Source organism: Triticum aestivum, chromosome 3B (assembly GCF_018294505.1).
Source record: "Triticum aestivum cultivar Chinese Spring chromosome 3B, IWGSC CS RefSeq v2.1, whole genome shotgun sequence".
Classification (NCBI taxonomy): domain Eukaryota; kingdom Viridiplantae; phylum Streptophyta; class Magnoliopsida; order Poales; family Poaceae; genus Triticum; species Triticum aestivum.
The window spans coordinates 32,262,350-32,267,613 of NC_057801.1; positions in this window are offsets into that span (position 1 = coordinate 32,262,350).

A 5,264-nucleotide genomic window follows, 5' to 3' on the forward strand; every position below is an offset into this window, starting at 1 on the left:
GGAACGTAAGGTACCAAAACATGGGAGCCGGGCAAACTAAACTATTGACCCAAGACATGATTCGAAGCTGATGCATATAATGCTATAAGTTCGGGGTGCCGCACTTGTGAAAGTGTTCGGACTTGTCACACCATGTTTTTGGGGTACATAAGCCCCTGGTGTGGTGGCCATACCAAATTGTACGGTTGCGCAATGTCATAGATGAACATATACAATGGGAAAGAATACCAACATCCAGGGGTAAGTTTGCGGTGTGGTATGTAAAACAGGTGTACTGCTCGTAATAGAGACCACCTGGACACTTGACGCAGTTTTCTGCTTCCCTGGCTGTTGCATCGTGTAGTCGGCACGAATGCCGGACAGGGCTTCTGGAGAACAGAGTCCTGAAAGTAAAAAGAAAAAGAAAAAAAGAAAAAAAGGAATGACACAAACGGGAGCCCCTAGTGCGGTCTAGCCGCATTCTGGGTATGCCGTGGTCGTGGCCCGTCCCCTATGCCCATGGTGCTTCAGAGCGCAATTACGTGCGCGTAGTACTGGCTTCGCGAGTTCGCGAGGGCTGGGGTTGGGGCCGCATTACTACGCTTGTTCGGAACGTGCCACTGTAGGTTACTCCGGGCGCGCTTGACAGTGTCCGATTGTTTATTGGCCGGACTGGAGGATTGCCTTAAGAGGCTGTTCTGCACTTCTGCCGCAAGGGCGGCCATATGCTCCTCCGTTCGGAGGGAGCGTTCGGTGTTTCCATTGACCGTGATTACGCCTCGAGGGCCTGGCATCTTGAGCTTGAGGTACGCGTAGTGCGGCACCGCATTGAATTTTGCGAATGCGGTTCGCCCGAGCAGTGCATGATAGCCGCTGCGGAACGAGACTATGTCAAAGATTAACTCCTCACTCCGGAAGTTATCCGGGGATCCGAAGACCACTTCAAGTGTAACGGAGCCTGTACAGTTGGCCTCTACACCTAGAATGACGCCTTTAAAGGTCGTCTTTGTGGGTTTGATTCTTGACGGGTCTATGCCCATTTTGCGCACTGTATCCTGATAAATCAGGTTCAGGCTGCTGCCGCCGTCCATCAGGACTCTAGTGAGGTGAAATCCGTCAATAATTGGGTCAAGAACCAATGCGGCGAAACCGCCGTGACGGATGCTAGTGGGGTGGTCCCTTCGATCAAAGGTGATCAGGCAGGAAGACCATGGGTTGAACTTCGGGGCGACTGGCTCCATCGCATATACGTCCCTTAGTGCATGCTTCCGCTCCCTTTTGGGTATGTGGGTTGCGTATATCATGTTCACCGTCCGCACTTGTGTGGGAAAGCCCTTCTGTCCTCTATTGTTCGGCGGTCGGGGCTCTTCCTCGTCATCGCTATGTAGCCCCTTGTCATTGTTTTCGGCGTTTAGCTTGCCTGCTTGCTTGAACACCCAACAATCCCTGTTGGTGTGGTTGGCTGGTTTTCGGGGGTGCCATGTATCTGGCACAAGCGATCGAGTATTCGGTCCAAGTTGGACGGGCCCTGGGTATTTCTTTTGAATGGCTTCTTCCGCTGACCGGGTTTAGAGCCTCTGAATCCGGCATTTACTGTCGTATCTTCAGTATTGTCACCGTTAATGCGGCGTTTATGCTTGTTGCGACGCGACCTGCCATTGCTATTCTTGGTATCCGAACTACCAGGGTGTTTGGCCAAGTTGTTGCTTCGAGCTAGCCAGCTGTCCTCTCCCGCGCAAAAGCGGGTCATGAGTGTGGTGAGGGCTGCCATGGATTTCGGCTTTTCCTGTCCTAGGTGTCGGGCTAGCCACTCGTCGCGGATGTTGTGTTTGAAGGCTGCTAGCGCCTCTGCATCCGGACAGTCGACGATCTGATTTTTCTTTGTTAGGAACCGCGTCCATAATTGTCTGGCCGATTCTTCTGGCTGCTGAATTATATGGCTAAGGTCATCGGCGTCTGGTGGTCGCACATATGTGCCCTGGAAGTTATCGAGGAATGCGGCTTCCAGGTCCTCCCAACAATCGATTGACTCTGCTGGCAAGCTGTTGAGCCAATGCTAAGCTGGTCCTTTAAGCTTGAGTTGGAGGTACTTGATGGCATGTAGATCATCACCGCGGGCCATGTGGATATGGAGGAGATAGTCCTCGATCCAGACCGCAGGATCTGTGGTACCATCGTATGATTCGATGTTTACGGGTTTGAAGCCCTCAGGGATTTGATGATCCATTACTTCATCTGTGAAGCATAGTGGGTGTGCGGCGCCTCCATATTGGGCTATATCACGACGTAGCTCATATGAGCTTTGTCTACTGAGTTCGGCCCGGCCGGGGTTGCTGTATCCGGCGTGACGGTAATCATCCCGAGTCGTTGGGCACCCACGCGATCTATAGATCGATCTTATTTGCTTTGCCTTATCCTCCAGTATATCTCACAAGTCCGGCGCGTTCTCCCGTGCCTTGGTACATTTTGAGTGGCGTCGGGGCGTGGCTTGAGCGGAGGGCCGAGAGGCTTCTCTGTCGCGGTCACGGGGTGGCCGGTCTGCCATGTCGTGCGCTGGTGACGCGGGTGCTTCCTCCTCTGATCGAGGCAACGGCCTGCGTTTGGGGTAGCTTTTGGAGGGGCGTTCGAGTTCGTACTCTTCGGCTGCAAGGACTTCGGTCCATCTGTCAGCTAGCAGGTCTTGGTCAGCTTTAAGCTGTTGCTGCTTTTTCTTGAGGCTGCTTGCCGTGGCCATGAGCCTGCGTTTAAAACGCTCTTGTTCGACGGGATCCTCTGGCACGACGAATTCGTTGTCGTCGAGGCTTGCCTCGTCTTCGGAGGGGGGCGCATAATTATCGTCCTCTACCTCTCTTTCTGCCGCACTGTCGTGCGGACTTGCTTCTCCCTCCTCCTGTGCTGATTCCTGCTGGAGGGGGTCGTCTTCGGCACTGTCCGGGGTATTATTGTCTCCCGTGCTGGAATCACCGTTTTAACTGTGGCAGGATTTAGAGCGGCGCCGCTGACGTCGGCGCTTGGGTTGTTTCTTGGAGGGGTCATCCTCCGCTATTCCATCGCCATTCCCATCTTTTGGGATGTCCACCATATATATGTCATATGACGAGGTGGCCTTCCAATGCCCCGTGGGCGCTGGCTCTTGATCGTCTCCGGCACCGTCGTCTATACCGTCGATGTCTTCGGAGTCGAAGTCGAGCATGTCGGTTAAATCATCGACAGTGGCTATAAAGTGGGTGGTGGGTGGGCATTGAATTTCTTCGTCGTCCGAATCCCAACCTTCCTGACCATAGTTCGGCCAGGGCTCCCCTGACAAAGAGAGAGACTTTAACGAGTTCAGGATATCGCCAAAGGGCGAGTGCTGAAAGACGTCCGCGACGGTGAACTCCATAACCGGCGCCCAGTCGGATTCGACTGGCAGGGGCGCGGGAGGTTCGGAGTCCGGAAAGGAGTCCGGCACCTGGGAGTCACGAGCTTCGCAAAGGACAGGGATGGTGTTCGGCTCAATCGCCGTAGAGATTTCAGCCCCCGAGGCGGTGTCCAACCAACCGTCCTCGATCGGCGAAACCGGCTCCAGATTAAGGGTCGGAGCGGGCACTGGTGCGGCCTCCAGGGCACTGTTCGGCGGCAGAGCTAGATCGTACCCATCGAGACAGTGCGGCACGCTCGGCCGTGGCTCGAATCCGTCGAAGATCAAGTCTCCGCGGACATCGGCCGTATAGTTCAAGCTTCCAAATCTGACCTGATGGTCAGGGGCGTAGCTTTCAATCTGGTCCAGATGGCCTAGCGAATTGGCCCACAGTGCAAAGCCGCCGAATATGAAGATCTGTCCGGGGAGAAAAATCTCACCCTGGACTGCGTTGTTGCTGATGATTGAAGGAGCCATCGGGCCTATAGGTGACGACACAGAGAAACTCTCAATGAAAGCACCAATGTCGGTGTCAAAACCGGCGGATCTCGGGTAGGGGGTCCCGAATTGTGCGTCTAGGTGGATGGTAACAGGAGACAAGGGACACGATGTTTTTACCCAGGTTCAGGCCCTCTCGATGGAGGTAATACCCTACTCCTGCTTGATTAATATTGATGATATGGGTAGTACAAGAGTAGATCTACCACGAGATCAGAGAGGCTAAACCCTAGAAGCTAGCCTATGGTATGATAGTTGTTCGTCCTACGGACTAAAACCCTTCGGTTTATATAGACACCGAATAGGGTTAGGATTACACAGAGTCGGTTACAATGGTAGGAAATCTACATATCCGTATCGCCAAGCTTGCCTTCCACGCCAAGGAAAGTCCTATCCGGACACGGGACGGAGTCTTCAATCTTGTATCTTCATAGTCCAGGAGTCCGGCCAAAGATGATAGTTCGGCTATCCGTACACCCCTTAGTCCAGAACTCCCTCACTACTTGAGTTGGTTTTGTCCATTGGCATAATAAGAAAGGTTCATAGTTCAATCCTCTCGTGGCCTAATTTTTTTCTGCTCATCCGTCTGACAAAAAAATGCGTGGTAGGCCTAGTTTGGCCCACTTGGGGTACAACAAAAATAGAAACTACGTGCGAATGGGACAAAACCTATATGTGTATTTAGTAGGAGGACCAAGAATTTTTACGTAACAAAGCAAAGCAAAGATGAATGCATGCATTGCTACTGGCTGCGTTGGGCTACTAAAGAAATTAATTTGCATGTATGTTGGCCCGCGCAAGTTGAGACGAGTTGAAGGCTCGAACTCATGACCTCAAAGACTTGACCACGTGTTGTTAGCCACTCGAACAAACGCGTCCTACTTGTTAGGAGAGATAGAGAAGGATTGGTGGAATAGTTTGTTATATTGCTTGAGCCTCATGGACATATATATAGGAGTACATGATCATCTTCGAGTACAAGACAAGGTAGAATAATATCATACGCTATCCTAATTTTCCTAATAATCACGATACTCAACATCCCCCCGCAGTCACAACGGTAGCGACACAGACGGTGAGACTGGAGAATAATCCGAAGGTAAGCCAACAGACACCCCCACACAGTCGTAACAGTTGATGCATCGCAGAGTCGTGGTTGGAGTGGAAACCGACGAGGTTGCTCAAGCAAAGCGGCAGCCCTTTGTGGCGTTTGTCGATGTAGCCGAAAGCGTAGGTGGTGTAGCCGTAGTCGAGATAGCCGTGCGAAGAACGCCGTGGTCGGTGTCAAGTCGGGGGTCGCCACACCCCCACACACAGTGGTAACAGTCGATGCATCGCAGAGTCGTGGTTGGAGTGGAAACCCACGAGGTTGCTCAAGCAAAGCGGT